Source organism: Sus scrofa, chromosome 4, assembly GCF_000003025.6.
Source record: "Sus scrofa isolate TJ Tabasco breed Duroc chromosome 4, Sscrofa11.1, whole genome shotgun sequence".
Taxonomy (NCBI): Eukaryota; Metazoa; Chordata; class Mammalia; order Artiodactyla; family Suidae; genus Sus; species Sus scrofa.
In genome coordinates, this window is record NC_010446.5 from 126,729,897 (window position 1) to 126,751,637 (window position 21,741).

The 21,741-nt window shown below is 49.5% G+C and overlaps 1 long non-coding RNA gene across 2 annotated transcripts; it reads right to left on the reverse strand.

The window, feature by feature from the left end:
- Positions 3,087 to 14,752, reverse strand: LOC110260388. Of its 2 annotated transcripts, XR_002343635.1 has the most exons (4): positions 13,227 to 14,752; positions 13,020 to 13,130; positions 9,060 to 9,111; positions 3,087 to 4,885 (listed from the first exon to the last, which is right to left on the reverse strand). It is a non-coding gene; the product is annotated as an uncharacterized LOC110260388 (long non-coding RNA). The 2 variants fall into 2 exon arrangements; XR_002343634.1 differs by lacking the exon at positions 9,060 to 9,111.

The window sequence follows — 21,741 nt, forward strand, 5'->3', positions numbered from 1 at the left end:
GTTCTGATGCAGTCCACACCCCAGAAAAATAGAAACGTGTGTGTGCTAGGACTTCGATGCAAATGTTCAGAGTCCCTTTATTCACGATGTCCAAAAACTGGAAGCATTTGTTCATCAGCACGTGAGTGGACAAGCAGATTGTGACACATCCGACCCGTGAAACGCTGCTTAGCATTATGAAGAAAGGAACGCAAAGGATTGCAAGCCACTGCTTGGTGAATCTCAAAAACACCATGCTAAGCGAGAGAAAGCAGACTCGAAAAAGTACTAGTATATAATTCCACTTACACAAAATTCTAGAAACTGTAAACCAATCTATGGTAACAGAAAGCAGAGCGACAATTCCCCGGAGCCAGGGCTCCGGGTGGATCACGAGGAAGCTCCCCGAGGTGATGAATATGGGCTATCACTTGACTGCGGTGTCGGCTACACGGGTGGAGACTCGTCAAGACTCATGGCATTGGACATTCTAATGAGCTCAGTTTATTATATATAAATTGTACTTCAATAAAGTTAATGGTAAAAATGAGCAGTAATACAATTTATCTTCTAAAATGATCAGAGAGCTGCTACGATGTTGCAGAATTAATTATAATTGCACAGAATTGGAAGCAACCAAATATGAATTAACAGATACTTAGTAAAATTAGTCAAAATGAAACTATACTGTAGAACACTTTGTAGTCATGCAGTTGCGGTAGTTCTGGTTTTTTGTTTTTTCTGGGTTGGTTGTTTGTTTTGGCTTTTTAGGACCATACCTGTGGTATATGGAGGGTCCCAGGCGAGGGGTCGAATGGGAGCTGCAGCTGCCAGCCTACACCACAGCCAAAGCAATGCAGCATCTGAGCCGCGTCTGCAACCTACACCACAGCTCCTGGCAGCGCCAGATCCTTGACCCACTGAGTGGAGCCAGGGATCGAACCCGAATCCTCATGGATACTAGTCAGGTTTGTTACCCCTGAGCCACAACTGGGAACTCCCAGTTCTGTATCTTTGATATAGATGTTTATGACATATAAACTGGAAAGGGAGGTTGCTTAGCAGTGTGATCTAATTTACATAAATATAGTCTATATACTTGCGTATATTTATATGCATGACAATTTCCTAGGGACCTACACAAGACCATTGAATGTTTAACTGGGGGGTTAACTATGGGGTGAGACACTTACAAAGGGATTTTCCACTTTCGCATTTTTCAGTGTTGAATCTTTATAGTAAGCGAGTTTTACATGCGTAATCAGCAGAAACGACAGTGACAGTTCCACTGGGAAAAGCAAAAGGCATTTGGGGATGGCCTGGAACCTTCCAGGCATCATCACGAACACCAGTCACTTTGTCCTCTCCAGGTGGAGAAGGGCCGACTCATGGGGATTTCTAGTTAACTGGATACCAGTGAGCCTGGCTTTACTATATGTTAGCAAGGGAAGCATTTTGCTTGGTCCTCCCAACAGTAGGCTGAAGGACACATGTCATTGAATCTGTGTCCTTGGTAACCAGAAACACCCGGTAACCAGACTTGGCAAGGTAGGCGGCTCCATCCTCGTCACTTCCTCTATTTCTCCAAAAGATGCGGGGAGTATCTTCAGGTCTGCCTCTGTCCCCCTTTACGACGGCTCCCGCTTTGAAGACCAAAGCACGGCAGCACAGCTTTCTCTGCAGATCCTTGCAACTTTTTCTTGAGGAGACAAACACTTTGGCAACCCTAAATGCTCAGACAAAACACCCAAGGCATCCCTGACATGACAGGCAATGTCAGGGCAATCGGGGAAACCACAGCTCCGTGCGGCTTTGTCCTCAGAAGAGACTTGCAAAACCCTGCCGTCTTCATGTGTCTTCTCAACGCTGCAATTAAACCTTCCCCTAGCGCTCCCCACAGCTCCCCAAGTCTAGACACCGTAATTTTCATGAAAATTTCTCCAATGTCCTAATTAACAGAGAAGGGGAGAGAAGTCCTGGACAAAGAAGACAGCCGGGACCCCAGGAGTGCCCCCCACCAGTGCCAATGGAGGGCTGGCCAGAGACAGGGGAGCACGATTCAGCTCTTGCTTCTCGTCCCCATCGCCCTAGCTTTGCCCTTCCCGTATTCTTCTCAAAGGACACATCAGCCCTTGGCTTCTGCCTGGCCTGCCCCGGTGATCTCCCTGCCCCACTGCAGAAGTCGGCGGGTCGCCTCTGCCACACCAACACATCCCACCCTGCGGCGTGACCTGGAAAAGTCATTCGCCTTCGTGAATACCCTGTGACCCTTTTCCCTAAGCTTCAGGGTCTTTTTCTTGACAACCTAAGTGTGAGCAACCTGAGCCCACTCACCTAGGCTCCCCGGGTGTCCATGTGGGGATAGAGGCCTGGGAAACAGGTGTCTCTGCAGCCCCGCTCCCCCACCCCGTGCTTGAAGGTGGCACCGGTGAGCTGGGCAGCAGCCGGCTGTCCCACGCCTGTGCCCCGCCCTCCTTCAGCTATCTCCTCTGTGAGTCAGGGAGTTCCAGGGGTCCCCACCCAGACGCAGCTCTGCCAAGGTCGGGGCCACCTCTCCCACAAAGGGCCTGGTGTTTACCAGCAGCTACAGGATGTTGTGTTACGAGCCAAAATTCCCCAGCAGTTGAACTCTGTGGGCTGATCTGCCCAGCCCCTCCCGGGAACTCACACCCAGCGTCTCATTACCTCTGCCCACTCTCTGCCGCCTCTCTCTTTTCAACTCTGCATTGTTGGGGTTTTATATTTTTTATTTATTCTTTTTTTTTTTTTTTTTTTTTTTTTGTCTCTTCTAGGGCCGCACCCATGGCATGTGGAGGTTTCCAGGCTGGGGGTCGAATCGGAGCCGTAGCCACCGGCCTTCGCCAGAGCCACAGCAACGCGGGATCCGAGCCGCGTCTGCGACCTACACCACAGCTCACGGCAACACCAGATCTTTAACCCACTGATCCAGGCCAGGGATGGAACCCGCAACCCCATGGTTCCTAGTCGGATTTGTTAACCACTGAGCCATGATGGGAACTCCCTCAACTCTGCATTGCTTTTTAAATGTCCTGTCTACTTTTCTCTTTCTCTTTGAAGAAACGTAGAGAGAAAGACAAAGACCATGTGCTATCACCTATGTGGAATCTAAAAACACGTATATACACAAATGAACAGAAACAGACCCACAGACACAGAAAACGCTTACCCACTGCGGGGAAGGGGCGAGAGGTTAAATTAAGAGGTCGGGCTGCACACACACACACACTACAGTATAGGAAATAGATGAGCAATGAGGATATGCTGTGTAGACCGGGGACCTCGACTCAATAGCTTATAACAACCTCTGCGGGAAAAGAATATGAAAAAGAACATACCTCTTCCTACACACATGAATCCCGTGGCTGTGCATGCGAATCTACCACGACGCTGTAAATCAGCTGTGCTCCAAGAAAATGAAAACGAAAGGTAGAGAGGGCCGTGGTGAAAAGGTGGACAGGAGAGGCTCTGAACAGAGGAAGAGGAGGGGTCGTCTCTTATCTGCCACTCATTCCACACACACACACACACACACACACACACACACACACTGTCCCACACTCACAGTCCACGCACCCGCAGTCCTGTGGGACCCCGGGCACAGGACTCCTGGCTGCCCTGACCCCTCCTCCCTCAGGAAAGCAGGAGCTGCCCATCCCCGAGCTGTCCGCACTGGTTACTTGCTTTCTGCCGCTGTTTTTCTCTTTAGATGAATGGCCAGGCTGTCTGAGAAGCCAGATGGGTCAAAATGGCTTGGGGTTATCCCTTTCTGATAATAATATCGCTAGTATAATATTGTCCATCAGTCGGTTTAAGTCTCACGACGACCCCATGAACCAGGTGTCACCATCCCCCTATTTACAGATGAGGAAATCTGGGGGCCGCTGGCCAAGCTGAGTTCTGGGTGACGGCCCTGGACTCAAGGTACACACAAGTCCCACAGCTTGTTCCCTAACGCTTGCTTCTGGTATGAACTGCCCTGGCCACAGCCCCCTGGATCAGGAGAGTCACATTAGGCGGTGTCTGTGCATCAGTGACCACTGAGGGGACGGAGGCGGGCACCTGGCCTGAGGCAGCCTATCCATGAGCTGCCTAATGGCTCGTGACGATGCCTTTGGCCAAGAGCGCTACCCAAAAAGGCCATGTCACCAGGTCCGTAAGCAAAGGCTTCTGGACTAGCTCTTTCTGGCATCTGGATTGAGGAACCGGCCTGTTAATAAAGACAGGAAAATAGAGCAGACACATCTTGTGAAAGGCAAGAGAAAGCACAGCATGGGATGGTACAGCCACAAGAGAGCAAAGAGAACTGCCCATCCGTGCAGCTGCCTCAAGCCCCGACCGGCTTTCTGGCCCAAGGGTCTCACAGGTGGGAAACCCTCTCTTTGGCTTCCGTGGTTCTCTGCTCCTTGAATCAAGGGACCCTCTCCACCTTACGGCCCACACTGATCTCTGTACTGATTTACCCCAAAGCGGTGGCCCCAGTCAGGTACCCAAAGGGGGAGGTGGGCACACGGGTCCCTCGGTCCCGCTGTGGGAGGTGGCCGCTCTTCTTCCCCTGTACCCGCAAGTCCAGGATCTGGCCAAACCGATGAACTCAGTTTACTGCAGTGACTCTGGTTCAGCTGCTGAGGCATAAAACATATGCGACGCACCGAATCCAGGCTAGTCTGGTTCTTCGAAGACCAGCTTTACAAAGATCAACCTTTTTGCATCAGAGACAGCAATCTGCAATCAAGTCAATATGTAGCTTTGACTTACAAACTCTGGGATTGCGTTCTGGGGGTGAGCCAGACAAAAGCGCAGATTTCTTTTCAGTAAGAAAATACTTTTGAGATTAGACTGCAGAGGCATCCGATTGCCTTGGAAAATCCGTGTTGTAAAGACCTCCCTGTAAATACAAGACGGAAGAGTTGGACAAAAGGAGACATCTGGAGGAATTGTCTGTCTTTTGCTCAGGAGGCTGTGTTTCCCACATGCCCAGATCTTACAAAAGGGAATATAATCTGACACACTACCTAAAGCCTGTTTTTGTCATGTCTTTTTTTTTTTTTTTCTATTCACTTTTTCTATTTTCCCCTGAGCTGTAAATTTTTTTTTAAATCTGCATCATTTTTGTGGTATCCAGGCTTTGGGGGGGAGCCACTCCCTGAATACTTTTTACCTGTTTTCACATGAAGTGCTAGAATATCAGAGCCCCAGGTGTCTAAATCAAGATGCTTCAAAAGGCGGCTGGCTCTGCACTCCGGAGAGTCCCACAGCCTGAGCAAATATGATTCAGCTTGAGTCACAGCTTAAACACAGCATATGGATGTGGTTGGTTGCCAGTAAAGGTAAGGGGAAAAACATCTCATCACCTTAGTGCTGGAGATTCCACAGCCCCTCCGAACAGCTAGATCGGGGCCTAAGCAGGGCAGCTTGACAGGAGCCAGGAGGGAAGCAGGCCCTTGCTTAGGGATTGCGCATCCTTAGCCGTAGCTTCCCTCCCCCACCTCACCAGGTGGCTGCTGTGCTTCCAGGTCCTTCGTTTGGATTCAAGGCAAGAAGAGGGAAGAGGGCGTCGGAAAGAGGGGGGAAAAGTCTCTCCTTTAAAGAACTGTTCTTCTGCAGACACAGACGCACAGATGGGAAGAACAGACTTGTGGTTGGTTGCCGAGGGGGAGGGAGTGGCGTGGACGAAGGTTTGGGGTGAGTAGATGCAAACGATTGCGTTTGGAGTGGATAAGCCATGAGGTCCTGCTGCGTAGCACAGGGAACGAACGGCATCTGGTCACGTGTGACGCAGCATGATGGAGGAGAATGTGAGAATCTATAAACATGTGTGACTGGGTCGCTTGGCTGTACAGCAGAAACGGACAGAATATTGTACATCAACTATACTTCCGTTCTAAATAACCTTTTTTCAGGTTCTTCGGGAAAGCCCACCCAGGAATGTCTGCTTCTCAGCCAGAACTGGGCCGCACGACCAACCCTCCCTGCCAGGGCGTCTGGTAACCACGTCCTTCCGATTTCTGGCTTGTGTGGGGGAGGAGCAGCACGGAAAAGGCCGAGCCCCGTGGCTGCCGCAGGGGACAGGACTGCAGGGGACAGGACTGCAGGGGAGACGCAGGCCCTAAACGCCCCACTGAGAGGGAAGCCGCCAGGCTCACCCCCTCAGAGGCAAACATCCCATTCCGGACAAGGCAGTGTGGCGGCAGCTCTGCGCTCAGCGCCCACCTCAGCAGGTGGCTTATGACCAGAGAGCACAGGGCTTCAGAGGAGACTCTCCAGCGGGAGGGAGGCCCGCGCTGCCCTGGAGGTGGCCTGACTGAACTAAGCTCCGCGTCCCTCTGCCTGGCCCACGGCTGCCTGATTCTCCAGGCCTCACGATGTACACAAACGCCTCCAGAGGCCGGCCCTGATGTCTTTTTCTTTTTTCTTTTTTGGTCTTTTTAGGGCCGCACCCTCAGCGTACAGAGGTTGTCAGGCTACAGGTTGAATCAGAGCTGCAGCTGCTGGCCTACACCACAGGCACAGCCACTCGGGATCTGAGCCACGTCTGCGACCTACACCACAGCTCACGGCAACGCCAGATCCTTAACCCACCGAGCAAGGCCAGGGATCGAACCCGCATCCTCGTGGATACTAGTCGGGTCAGTTACTGCTGCGCCACAACAGGAACTCTCTACCCTGATTTCTTAGACTTAATCATGTGCCTTTGCTAAATGCTCCTAGGTTACCTTGAAGTTCTCTCTCATAACGCCTCTCTCTCTCTCTCATTTGTAAGCCTTCTTGGACATCCTCTTTTCCCACTGGACCTGGGAGTTCTGAGAGGCTCGAGCCCCTGTCTGTCTTGTTCACTGGTATTTCCCAAGCGCTCAGCACAATGGCTGGCAGAGCAGAGGAGCTCTGTACATTTTTACGGAATGGAACGAAACTGATCTGGCTCTGCTCCGGGTATGGTATGCGTCTCCGTAAGTTATCACATTTATGGTGATAGAGTTATGTCTGTGATGATCCGTTGAAAATTTGTTTTCCCCGCTAAACGATTAGCCCTAGGAGAGCAGGGAGTAAGTCAGCTTGGGTGGCTGATACATGTCCAGCTCCTTTTACGTTGCCTGGTATATGGGCATGGCTTTCGATGGGCAACAGACACCTGCTGAGTGAGTGATTACCTTATTCATTCATTCATTTGCTTATGTGTTTATTATTGTCTTTTTAGGGCACTGCAGCACATGGCACTTGGCACCTGCAACACGTGGAAATTCCAGGCTAGGGGTTGAATCAGAGCTACAGCTGCCAGCCTACACCACAGCCACAGCAACGCGGGATCCGAGCCACGTCTGCAAACTATACCACAGCTCACAGCAATGCCGGATCCCCAACCCACTGAGCGAGGCCAGGGATCGAACCTGCATCCCTCACGGATACTAGTCGGATTCGTTTCCGCTGCACCACGATGGGAACTCCTGAATGAATGATACTTCAGTTAAGATCTGTAACCTCTCTCAGTTTCCCTCTCTGTCACGATAACCCCCTAAACTGCTGTGATGATTACTGCCTGGCTGCGTGGAACTCAGCAATAATCATTCCTCTCTTCCCGCTGGGAACTCGCACACTGGGTCTCTGGGGCTTTGCTGTAAGGACGAAAAAGGAGAACAAGGCATTCGAGCAGCTCACCGAGCTTTGGGCCCAGGAGCTTTAATCGGAAAAGGACCCATGACGGGCACAGGACGTGTCCTAGTTTGCGAGAGCTGCCCTGCCACAGGCTGGGTGGCCTAAAAACAGGACTTGATTTCCTCACAGATCTGGAGGCTCGAAGGCCAAGGTCAAGGCATGAGTATGGCTGGCTTCCTCTGAGGGCCTCTCCTTGGCCAGTGGGCGGGTGTCTTCTCCCTGCGGCCTCACGCAGCCTCCCTCTGTGCATGTCTGCAGCCTGACCTCCTCTTCTTACGAGGACACCAATCATGGGATTGGGGCCCAGCCCAGTGACCTCGTGGAACCTCAGTCCCCCATCAAAGGCCCTGCCTGCAAACACATTCCCATCCAGAGGGCCTAGGGGTCCGGGCTCCCACACATGCACTTTAAGGGGACAGGACCCACGACAGGGGACACTGGAAACTCTGCTACCATTTTCTGCTCCATTCAAAAACTATCTTATGCACACTCCTCTGGTGAAGGTTAATAAGTTTTAAAACACAGGCAGCCTGCTAAAAGGATGGTCCATTGGTTGCTCACACCTTAATACGCGTTGCTTCATTAAGTGGCCTGGTTTCCTACCAACCAGGTGAAATCAGTGACACAGGTGAGAAAGGAGGCACCAGAAATGGGAATAAAGAATTTTGGCTCCCAAGTCACTACTGGGGACAGCGGAGCTGGGCGGATGAGGAACAGTGATAAACAAACTTCTTTTTCTTTTTTGTCTTTTCTGGGGCCGCACCCGCAGCACATGGACGTTCCCAGGCTAGGGGCTGAATTGGAGCTGCACCACAGCCACAGAAACTCGGGGTCCAAGCCACGTCTGCGACATACACCACAGCTCACAGCAGCACCGGATCCTTAACCCACTGAGGGAAGCCAGGGATCAAACCCGAAACCCCATGGTTCCTAGTCGGATGCGTTAACCACTGCGCCACTAGGGGAACTCCGATAAAAAAACTTCTTAGACATCGACCTTGCACATGATGCTAAGAAGCTGCGACCTTAGCCTGTTCCTTCTCTTTAGTCCCAGCACGTACGCCGGGCAGACAGATTCTCATCACCTCACTTTGCAGGCAAGGAGGCGCAGGCGCAGAATGGTCAGGTCGGAGCGGAGACCTGAGTCTACGTCTGTCTGAGGTCAGAAGCCACACTTTGGACCGTCTGGGGACAGTTCTCAACTCGAGGACCTAGAGAGCAGGTGTCAAGAAGAGGTGGAAGGATGGCAAAAACAAAGTTCCCCTGTGCCACGACTTTCATTAGACTTGTCTGCATCCCTCTGGACGTCGTGCTGGAGGCTGCCAGGGCGAGGAACCCAGATGGCAAAGGCCCTGTGATCTACCTTCCAACCCAACACACCAGCCCAGCCTCACAGGTACAACCCTTACCTGTGCAGGAAAGGGCTGGACTCCGCCTCGGGTGTTCCCCGTTTGGGACAACCTGTGGAAACACATCCTAATCTGAAGCTGCCCCGTGAGTCAGGGCTTTTTCTAGGGCGATGGTTCTCTACCCCATCTGACTCAATACTGTCCTTCGCGAGCATGGAGTTAAAGTCTTACATAATAAAACCCACCTACACCCAATTTCAGGGGGAAAAAAATGACATTATCTAAGGGAAACAGCAGTCCTGTTTGCCTGGGACTGGGGTTTTTCTGGGATACTGCATTTTTAGCACTAAGCCTTGATTATCTCATAGAGGAAAAAGAACAGGTGAGTCATTAAAAATAAATATGCAGTAGAAGCCTTTACTCGGCATTCCCGTCGTGGCACAGTGGTTAACAAATCCGACTGGGAACCATGAGGTTGTGGGTTCGATCCCTGGCCTCGTTCAGTGGGTTAAGGACCCGGCGTTGCCGTGAGCTGTGGTGTAGGTTGCAAATGCGGCTTGGATCCTGCGTTGCCATGGCTCTGGCATGGGCAGGCGGCTACAGCTCCGATAGAACCCTAGCCTGGGAACTTCCATATGCCACAGGTGCGGCCCTAGAAAAGGCAAAAAGACAAAAAAAAAAAAAAAAAAAAAAAAAGCAGCAGAAGCCTTTGCTTGGCTTCCATGACATTAGCGGACACAGTGACGTAGTCAGTTGCTTTTATTCACTTACAATGAAGGAGTTAAACGAGAGAATGCAATGGAAGCATCTCCAGCTTAGAAATGCGGGATTTTAAATCTATTGAAGGCAACGTCAGAGCTCCCGGGTTACATTTTTGCAGGGACAGCTTCCAAGGCAGGCCAGTGCAGGTGTGTCATTCTGGTGACTCAAACCCCATGAGCGGCAAGCATTGCAGTGGGTATTTTCCGCAACAGTGAACATTTCTCCATCAAGTTCCAAATAAAAAACAGAGTAAGATCTTCCCTCCATTTGGTCGTTGACCACTTTCCCAACGGCTTCTCCCAGAGCAGCCAATTCTCTGACAGCACTGGGTCCGTTCAATTCACTTTCGACCACAACCGAAGTCAGCACAGACTCCGCAGGGGAAGGGCTCAGTCCCACAACGCCGTCCCCTAGACCCCGACCTGAGATGCCATCACCAGCAGTAGATCCCGAGGTCACCCTTACTTGTGCCTGACTTGCCTGAGAAGCAGAAGTTCCCAGGGCCCCCTCCTTGGATTAGAACGTTTGCTAGATCAGATTACAGAACCCAGGGAACCGCTTCCTCATACTTACCAGTTTATTTACAAGAGGGTAAAACCAAGGATACTGATGAACAGCCAGGTGAAGAGGTACCTACAGCCAGGTGCGTGGGAAGGGCTGGGGCGTTTCCATTCGCTCTCGGGGCACACACTCCGCATGACACCTCTGCACGTTCCCCAACTGGAGGCACTCCAAGTCCCATACTTTGCAGATTTTTGTGGAAGTTTTATCACTCGTGCCCCACCTGTCCTTAACTCAATCCCCAGCCCCTCTGGGCTTCCCAGAGGATGGAGGGTGCAGCTGACAGCTCCGAGCTTCCAGTCGTGATATTTCTGCTGACCGGCCTGCATCCCGAAGCCCCAGAGCCACCTCACTGAAACAAAATACGCTTCCAGCACCTGGGAAATCCCTAAGGATTTGAGAGCTCTGTGTCAGGATTTAGGGTCAAAGACTAAATATTAGAACAAAAAAGATGCTCCTAGCACTCTTATCACTTAGGAAATTCAGAGGTTTTAGAAGCCCTGTGCCAGGAGCCGGGAGCTGAGGCCAGTATATATACACATATTTTTATTCTTTCACAGCTTCATGTGTGTGCACAGAGTTAGGTTTCAGGTTCAGAGGTTATAAACATTTTTTCACTAACATAACCCTTGGTGGGTCATCTGAGAATCACACCCGATGAGGGACAATTCTTTGTCGTGTGAACCCTTCCTCCCTGGTCACTGCCCACCAAATGCTGGGAGAGCCCCGAGACGGATTTGCAAAGAGCCCTGACTGCGTCCGCTTCCCTAGAGCCCCATGGAGGAGAGGGAGCCCAGGTGCTCAAAGAACGGCTGCCCTACCTTGCAGGTGATTCATTAGAATGAGATCCCAGGTGGAAGCACCTAGCCCAGTGCTCGGCCCACAGCAACCATTCCGCGAACGGTATTATCCCAACCTTATTCTCATGCTTGATTTTACCCTATTTTGAGAACCAGAGACTTTCTACTCTCTCTGCCTGGAATGTTCTTTTCCAGTCTGGCTCCTTATCATCCAAGTCTTCGCTCAGAAAGACCCTTGCCACGGAAGTTTTCCATAACCCCCCATCTACGGTAACCAATCCCGGGCACAGTGAACTGAGCACCTTCACCTGTTTACTCATTTATTATTTCTTTCTTCCCGCTAGACTGTGAGTTTGCTCAGACCAGGGACCCTGTCTGTCTCACTCACTCTCTGTCACGAGCATCTAGGGGAGAACCAGGCCCAGAGCAAAGCCCTGGGGAAATACTGAATGAACAGAGTGACCAGTGCAGGTGTTAAACCAACGTCGACAGAGCTTCAGGTCGGTACTGATCTGGCTGAAAAGGTCTGAGAACGAGAAGGCCACCCCTGAGATCTCCAGGCCTGGAACCTCCCCTTGTTACAGATGAGGCGAAGGCAGCAGAGCCCCTCACAGCGTGGACAAGACCTGACCACATCAAATCAGCTCCCGGGCAGCAGAGCATAAGACGTGCGATAAATAACCGCTTCTAGAGTTAGCCTCGAATACCAGGAACGGGATGTCTTTTCATTCCTTCCAGGGATCTGAGCTCTTAGTTTACAGAGAAGTGAAACAGACGTAGAGCTGGACTAAGAAACTGGTACCTAGCTCATGGTAGTGCGAGGTGTTAAACAGCTGCCGGGAAAATGCAGACGCTGGAAATGCCCACTCGGGGGGCAAGTCAAATCCCTGAGCCCGCCTTGAAGCCAGAGCTGGGCAGGCCCCCGTTTATCGACTGCTGATTCAGAGCTGGGCAGGCCCTGTTTACCGACTGCTGACCTTAATAAGCCCCTGGAGAACTGAAATGTATGAACAAATACATACTGAGTACTTTCTCTCTCTCTTTTTTTAAATTGTTTCTTGTTTCTTGCTTTTATGGCCATACCCACGGCATATGGAAATTTCCAGGTTAGGGGTCGAATCAGAGCTGCAGCTGCCAGCCTACACCACAGCCACAGCAACACCAGATCCTACAACCTATAGCACAGCACACAGCAACGCCAGATCCTTAACCCCCTGGGCAAGGCCAGGGATCGAACCTGCATCCTCATGGATGCTAGTCCAGTTCTTAACCCACTGAGCCACCGCAGGAACTCCATATATTGGGTGCTTTCCATAGGCAAATAAAAAATGGGGTTAAATAACCATTTCCAGCGGCTCTCACACCTGAGGAGCTGGGAGGGCTCTGTTCCTTCATTGTGACAGCACCTCTGGACTTTGTAGCCTCTGAGCTACCAAAAGGCTACTTCTTGTAGAGAACAGCCCAAGCAAACAGGCTGCAGGATGGCTCCATCCTTCCGGTCTAACTCACTTTTTATTTTTGTCCCATTAGGATTTAGATGTAGGCAGGATCACTGTGGGAAATGCACCAGAAAGAGCAAGCATTTTCCAGTCAGGTGACAGCGATTTGAAATCCACCCACCAGTGGTTATTAACTAAACCTTAGTCAGTTTCCATAACCCACCTGTGCTCAGTTTCCCATTTTGTTTTTTGGTCATACTCCCTGCATGTTCAAGTTCCCAGGCCGGGGATCAAACCAGACCCATGCTGCTGCAGTGACAACACACCATCCTTAACCTGCTGCGCTGCAAGAGAACACGCCTCAGTTTCCCATTCTTCACATAGAGGGAATAAAACTGCTGCTGCAGGGTTCAAACAAGGACCACATCAAATTGCAATGTATATAAAACATAGCCTACCTTTCAGGGGCTGCATGCCAAGGATTTATTTCCTCGCCATTTAGTGGGAGGGTGACAGTCACCTCTAAGTGGGGGACCATGCTGAAAGAAAGCTTCCCACGGCTCAGGCCCCTGGAGAAAATAGAAAAGCAAAAACAAGGAGGAGGATGCAGGAGTGACAGACACGGGAAGAGGTCACAGCCGAGTGATCAGCTAAGCTAAGATTACCTTGGTTTCTAAGCAGTAACAGGAGGCCCTGCCCAGCTTCGTGTGATATTCAGAAAACCTGTCTTCCTGTCTCAGCTCTGCTGCGAGCCGGGGAGCTGGGGCAAGTCACTTCCCTTCTCGGTTCTTACAGGGAAAGTGCGGTTATTGACACTCGCCTTTCCGCTTATTGTGAAAATGTATGAGATGGAAGCTGGAAGGCGTCCAGCTCCTAGCGAGACTCCCTGCATGTAGCGCTTCCCCCCCAGTTGCGAGCAGCGCAGCCAGCATCCGAAGAGGCGGGACTGATGAAGATGAACTCGAGTTGCCTGGCATTTCAGCCAGCACAGGTTAGATCCCGCTGTGCTTAAGAGTCGGTCTACAGATTCAGGGGCTTAAATTTGCAGGTTTCTTCCTTAGGCACCCCACTCTCTAGCAGGGTCAAGCAGAGGTCCTGTGCCACACCGCTGTCCTGCTCAGTCCCGGCCCCAGGCAGCAGAGCCGCCGCCGGCAGGGACGTTGCCGGTTGCCACGACCGGAAAGAAGAAAAGGTGGTGCCGCCGCCTGCCTTTCAAAGCCTCCCGTCTCTTCATTGGCCAACGCGAGTCACGTGAGGACACGGCAAGTGGGCGGGAGAGCACAGCCCACCGTGGGTGTCGGGAAGGAAAGAGAAGCATCAGTGAGCAGCCCTGGTGTCCACCGCAGTCAGGGAGCAACGACTTCAGGAGGATTTTAATTGTATCTTTTCCCAAGGAAAGACGTGCCATTAATTGCTGAGAATTGGCACACTACCAAAGATATGTTTTTCTTTTCCTGATGAAAAGAAATTATAAGTAGTCTTGCAGAGTTGTTGCACTGCTTGCAGAATTTTCTGGGGCCGTAGCCACGGCTGCGTTTCCCCACCTTCCGTTTATTTCTGCAGTCTTCTTTATTGCAGTCAGGAAGTGGCCTTTTCTTCCCTCATGGGTCTCTCTGCCCTCCCACGTCATGAACATGTGGCTCTTTCCTACACCCCAATCATGTTTAGAAACCCCAAACTTCTGATGGCACCAAAACCACGGAACGGTCCGTCAGAAACCACCGCTTTGAAATGACCAGCGTTTGTAGGCGCCTTTCCCACTGAGTGTGTTCTCTATTTTTGCGACTCAGACGTGCGGAATATACTGCTTCCTTTCTGATTTTCAACATGCAAGTGTTTCTTCGATCTTCCATAGGGAGCCTTCCTAATATGTAGATCACATAGCCTTCTGCCTGTGGGATCTCCATATTCTCCCTGTGGGATCCCCAATGCGTAATTACAATGTCGGTACCACACCTTGAGAAAGTTAGAAGACCCATCAAGTCCACGCCAAGTTGGCTCAAACTCACCAGCTCTCCATCAGAGAACCAAGCAGCCCAGGGACGAGACCTGGGTTAAAATGCGAGAGCTCCGTGTTGTCTAGGTTCCGCCACCAGTTAGCTTGGTCGACTGGGGCAGATCATTTCACCTCCCTGCGCCTCAGTCTCCCTGATGATCAGAGCAGAGGTTTGGATCAAGTGGTATCAAAGGCATTTCTTTTTTTTTTTTTTTTTTTTTTGCTATTTCTTGGCCGCCCTGCGCATATGAGGTTCCAGCTAGGGGTCCAATCGAGCTGTAGCCACCGGCCTACGCCAGAGCCACAGCAACACGGATCCGAGCCGCATCTGCAACCTACACCACAGCTCACGGCAACGCCGATCCTTAACCCACTGAGCAAGCCAGGACCGACCCGCACCTCATGGTTCCTAGTCGATTCGTTAACCACTGCGCCACGACGGGAACTCCTCAAAGGCATTTCTAGCATGAACATTCTGGCATTATTGGGCCTCAACTGGAGTTTCACCATGCACTTAAAACTGAGCCTATAAGCAACTATTTCTGATCAAATTTATTGATGAGATAGCTCTTCTATGTGGAGAATGGGTCTGGAGAAACAACTGCAAGATGTCCAGCAGAAGCGGTCTTTAGGTCATCTAAGAACCATGATTTTCCACTTTGCACAACCACTAGAAATTTCTCATTTGATACTGATGAGAAATCTGACACATGGCATCTATATGATGTATCTTAACCAGGAGAATGCTTAACCAGGAGAATGCTTAACATACTGATGCCTCCCTCTAGTACTGCTTTTTTTTTTTTTTTAATTTCATTGAGATGCAATTCGCCCAGCGATAGTGTATAAATCAGTGGATTTTGGTGTAGACACAGAGTTCTGCCATGATCACAACAATCAACCTGAGAACATTTCCACCGCCCCAGAGAAACTCCACATGTGTCACCATTCAGTCTCTGTGCCCTCTCAAACATCTCCAACGCCTGGCGACCGCGAATCCACTCGCCGACTCTACAGATTGGCCTATCCTGGATATTTCCTATAAATAGAATTATATAAAAATTTTTGTTTAATGTTGGGCTTCTTTCACCAAGCATAACGTTTTCAAGGCTCATCCATGTTGAGCATCTATCAGCGCTTCTTGTCTTTTTATCACCAAATGGTATTTCGCTGTATGGACAGACCACATTCTCACTATCCATTCATCAGGGGGTGGGCATTTAGGACATTTGAGTCTTTTTGGCTATTCTGTACAATGCAGCTGTGAACATCCATGGATAAGGTTTTGTGTGGACTTGTATTTTCATTTCTGTTGGGTCTATACCTAGAGGTATAATTCTAGGTCACGTGGTAACTCTATGCTTAACCTTTCCAGGAATGACCAGCTCTTTCCAAAGTAGCTGCACCATTTTCTACTCTTATAAGCCTGCTGTGAGGGTTTCATTTTCTCCACATCCTCACCAAAACTTCCTGTTATTTTCTTTCTTTTTCTTTTCTTTTCTTTTCTTTTTTTTTTTTTTTTTTTTTTTTTTTTGCTTTTTAGGGCCGCACCCATAGCATACGGAGGTTCCCAGGCTAGGGGGCGAATTGGAGCTGTAGCCACTGGCCTACGCCACAGCTACAGCAACTCCAGATCCAAGGCGTATCTGCAGCTACACCACAACTCATGGCAATGCCGGATCCTTAACCCACTGAGCGAGGTCAGGGATCGAACCCGAAACCTCATGTTTCCTAGTTGGATTTGTTTCCACTGCGCCACGCCAGGAACTCCCCATACTTGCCAGTTTCATTAGAACCATCCTAGAATGTGCGAAGTGGTATCTCCTTGTGGTTTTGATTTGTATTTCCCTGATCGCTAAAGATGTCGAGTATATCCTCATTGATAGACCCTCTTTGGAGAAACACTCATCCAGGTCCTTTGCCCATTTCAAATATTAGTTAGGCAGTTCCTGTTGTGGCTCAGCAGAAACAAACCTGACTAGAATCCACGAGGATGCAGGTCTGATCCCCGACCTCTCTCAGTGTGAAGGATCCAGAGTTGGCATGAACTGGGGCCGAGGTCAAAGACACAGCTCACATCTAGTGTTGCTGTGGCTCTGGTGTAGGTCAGCAGCTGTAGGTCTGATTTGACCCTGTAGCCTGGGTGTGCTGTGGGTGTGGCCCTCAATAAAGTGAAATAAAATAGTAAAATATTAGGTTATATATCTTTTTATTATTGAATTATGACTTCTCTGAATTTTTGCTAATAAAGGATAGTTCATTCACAATGCTGTGTTAGTTTCAGGTGTACAAAAAATCTGGAAAAAATATATGTAAATACATATACATATATATTTTATATAAATATATATAAATATACATATGTACACAAACATATATATAAACAGATTTTTACCTCTTATAGATTATTACAAAATAGGTTATTACAAAATATTGAGTACAGTTCACTGTACTACACAGCCGGCCCTTGTCGGTAATCTATTTTATTTGTATTAGTGTGTATATGTTAATCCCGAATTCCCAATTTTAATCTCTTTTTAGATACACAGTTTGCAAAATTTTTCTCCCATTCTGTGGGATGTCTTTTCACCTTCTTGCTGATGCCCTTTGAAGGACCACGTTTTAAATTTTGATGATTTCCCATTTACCTATTTTTTGGTTGTTGTCGACAGTGCTTTTAGAGTTACATTCTAGTGCTGTTTGGAAAGCTGTTTTTTTCTTAGCTTTTTGTTCATACTTAGAAAAATACTTCTGACGTCGCTTTCCCGCCCAGAATTACTTAGAATAGTAGAAGCTAATATTTGCTAAGCACTTACTATGTGCCAGCCTATTGCTCAGAGTCCAGAGGGCTTGGGTTGCCAGGCGGGGCCTCGGGGCTCACAGAGACCAGAGCAGCCACTCTGACTGGGGAGCCTGTGCCCTCAAGACCTTTGGGTCCACCCGAATGTACCTTCCTCCCTTGACATCTGTTTCATTTTTCCAAGGGAAAAGCCATGTGTCTGCTATTGGTGTTGGACAAGTTAGGCCCCCCTCCTCCTGTTCCCCTCCCTTCCCAGAACCGCCGGCGTCTGCAGACTCTCCAACGCACACACACAGGAGTCCAAACGGCAAAACAACACCCTCGTTCCTGACACACAGCCCGTAAGGCCCTGAGGCCGCAACTTCCGGGGCTGCATGACCGCCCCCCCGCCCCCCCCCAGCTGTGGTGGTGACAGTCCAGGGTTTGCCAGCCCCTCTCCCACCGTCTCCAGCTGCCTATCGGCCCTGTTTTACGAGGCTTCAGAGTCATCTCTCAGACTCAGCCTCCCTCTCCTGTTTCACCCTTCCTGCCACTGCATCTGCGCAGATCCCCCACCATCTCTCAGATGAACTCATTAGACGCTCTTCGCTGTGTTTCCTTTCATTGAATTGAAATGAGTGATCCCTCGCGGTTGTCCTCTTACCATTAGATTACGAGGTCACTGAGGTCGGAGACCAAACAGAACTGATTCGGGGAGTGTCTGTTTTGGCTCAGCGGGTTGCAAACCCTACTAGCATCCATGAGGATGCGGGTTCGATCCCTGACCCCCACTTAGTGGGTTAAGGATCCGTGTTGACATGAGCAGCAGTGTAGGTTGCAGACGTGGCTCGGATCCCATGCTGCCGTGGCTGTGGTGTAGGCTGGCAGCTGCAACTCTGACCTGACCCCTAGCCTGGGAATTTCCATATGCCAGGAGTGTGGCCCTAAAAAAAAAGGAACTGATTTGCCGAGAACCTAGATTAGAGTCTGCAATCTAAAGGGAGTGAATTAGCTCTCATGGAGGGATTCTTCAGGGCCATACTGGGCCCAGTATCTACAAATCCTTTACAAAAGCCTTTGCAATAATAATGACGCAGTGTCACGGGACCCAGAGAGTCCAGGAACCCTTCCCGTCCTGCTATGTGCATGAACCTTGCTAGCGCTTGAGGAGGAATCAAGGCTATGTAGACATGTCATCTCTCGCTTAGGGAGTCACCTGCTGGCCGGTCAACTTCCCTTTATCTTCATCGTGAACGAGTCTGGTCCGGGTCCCTCTGAGACCCTTCTCCACCAGGGCCCGCTGAGGGATCAGGAGGTGTGATGTCTTTCTCAAACCCAGCCACCCCTGTCTCCTGGGTCCCCCCGAACACTGATGGAGTAACCAAAAAAGTGAGGTGTGTATTACAAAGTCACTCGGAGGAGGAGGGCGAGGGGTTCTAACCCTGTCTTGGGAACCTGCTCCCGCAGACCACGTGGGGAAGGTGGAGATGGGCAGAGGCGATGGGGACTCCCAGCCTGGGCCTTCAGGGGCTACCGCAGGTGGAGGCCGCCTTGCCCTGTAATTCTGTCCTCAGGCCTTTGCTGTCCCCTCTCACAGTCTCCGCTTGTTTCCTAGGTAACGTCCCCAACCCTTTGCCACAGAAAACTGCCCATTCTGCCCTCTTCTCCACAAGAAGTGGTCACAAGTGGCTGCTGTGTCTTGCTAAGTGCAAAAACTACTGCCTCGGGCTTTAGCCGGATGTCAACGGAAGACTCCTCGCCCAGCCTGCAGCTCACTCTGAAGTGGCAGGAAGGGAACGCGGTCAGAATTACTCTTTTTCCAAAGACAGTGCAGGTCAGGAACAGAGGAGCAAATCATCTTTTAGCGTTTTAATATATTTTCCACCCAACTCTATTATTCCAGTTCTGACATGCCTGCGAGAAAGTCGTTCTTGTTTCCCTCCTGAGTCTATTTCATCAGAAAAGCTCCTCATTAGGTGAGGAGGTTTGTTTATTTCCTAGGAGAGAATCTGTTGATCCCACAGCTCTCCCCAGACCAGTGGGGGTGGGAAGGCCTCGAGGGCCACGGCAGTAAACAGAAACTTAGAAGCTCACACGTAGAATCAGCCGGATAATCAGAATGTTTGAAGATTCAGGCCCTTGATCTATAAAGTGTCCTTAGGAAACTGATGGCTTCAGTTTCAAAGGAAAGAGCGAGGTTCTTTCTTGTGTCTTTTTTGCCCAGGAGCTAGACTCTCACCCCGACCCCCTCCACTTGAAACTCACTATCTGCAAGATGAAAGGAATCCATCTAAGGTTTCTAGAAGATTCTTGGAATCCACAAGTAATTCAATTAAAGCCTACGCAGTATCTACATCTGCTACGTGCAGTACTGGGGGGGTGAAAATGCAATTTTGTATCACCCAGGGAGAAATTCCCACAACCTTGCTTTGAGAAATCATGTTGGATCAAAGGTTGATACAGAGTATTATTGCTTTTTTCATGTTAACCTAACAGCCAGGGAAAAAAACATTTTCCCAGAATGATTTATCCTAAAAATCCTGAGTGCAGAGTCCCCGTCATGGCTCAGTGGTTAACGAATCCGACTAGGAACCATGAGGTGGCGGGTTCAATCCCTGGCCTTGCTCAGCGGGTTAAGTATCCGGCGTTGCCGTGAGCTGTGGTGTAGGTTGCAGACGAGGCTCAGATCTAGTGTTGCTGTGGCTCTGGCGTAGGCCGGTGGCTGTAGCTCCGATTAGACCCCTAACCTGGCAACCTCCATACACCATGGGTGCAGCCCTAAAAAGACAAAAAGACCAAAAAAAAAAAAAAAAAATCCCAAGTGCTACCAGGAATTCTCATGGGATAAGTCATTGGGTCCAGAATTTATAGAAAAGCATCCCAAATTCCTTCTGTTCTTTCCTTCAGTACTGATTTCACTTAACCTTGACAGCGACAAAGAAATGAATTAAGGAAAAACAGCTGTGAAAGGGGAAAAAAAGCATTTATACCATAATTCAGTCTTAACCATTCTTTTAACTGGAAATATGAGCATATTGATGGTACCAGAAAAATGTGTTAGAGGCTCAAGTGGAAAAAAAGGTAACTTTCTATTAAACAACTTCAAATGACAGAAATCATTCGTGGGAATTCCAAAGGAAGCGCTATCTGAGGCGAAAGACTCTCTTTTACTAGTGAGTCCTTAGAAATACCCGAACTTTCCACCCGTCCCTGTTCGAATAAATCATCTCCCTCCTTTGGAAAATTCCAGGCTGAGGCAAAAGTCGAGTCAACTCGTCTTACAATGCAAAACATTGTTTGCCGGAGAACTCCCACCATCTATCACATTTATCAGGCTAACTTTTTTTTTTGGTTTTAACAATACGCTACCAAATAATTCTAAATTCTCAGGTGCATTTGCCCTTTTTACCTTCATTCTAATGTCAGGTTCTAAATGAAATCTGCACCAGCACACAATACACATACAAACAGATAGTTTAAATTAAACATCATCTGGATGATTTTCTCTTTTCCATTTATTGAAAATACAAATTCTGGTTTCCTTTTTGGTTTGTCTGGGTTTTTTTTTTGTTTTTGTTTGGTTTGGCTGTTTTATATCTCAGAAGATGGTGTCACCAGCTAGTTATTGGCTTGATGTTAATTGTTGGCTTAAACCTAATCATGCTACTCTTTGCCCCCTTGAGACCTTCCAGTGTCTGCCTCGACAGGGAGATAAAACGAAGACTTCCTGTCCATACGGCCCCACGTGACTGGCCTGCTTCCGTGCTCTCATTGTAAAGCCTCATTGCCCACTCACTACTCCCAGCCTCCAAAAAATGGGTGCAAAACCCAAATATCAACTTTTCTCACACCTTGGCACCTAGGTAATCACTCCTTCCTCCTCCTGGAGCTCCCTTCTCTAGAGGCCCCTTCATTATCCTTTCTGTCCAGCAAGTGCTTCATGGAGGAGCAGCGTAAGGACCACGTGAGCCCTTCTAAGAAACGCGGAGCTTCGGGCACACCTCACCTAGAGCATCATATTCTGCATTTAAATAGAATCCCTAGGTAATTCGTGTGCAAGTTCTAGTTTAGATCAAGTGTCACCTCCGAAGAAAGGCTTAGCTGACCCTCAGTCTAAATGAGCTTCCCAGGAGTTCCCATCGTGGCTCAGTGGTTAGCAAATCTAGGAACCATGAGGTTCGGTTCGATCCCTGGCCTCGCTCAGTGGGTTAAGGATCAGCGTTGCCATGAGCTGTGGTGTAGGTCGAAGACGTGGCTCGGATCCTGCGTTGCTGTGGCTCTGGTGTAGGCTGGTGGCTACAGCTCGATTCACCCCTAGCCTGGGAACCTCCATATGCCATGGGTGTGGCCCTAGAAAAGGCAAAAAGACTATATATATAGATATATATCTATATATATAACACAC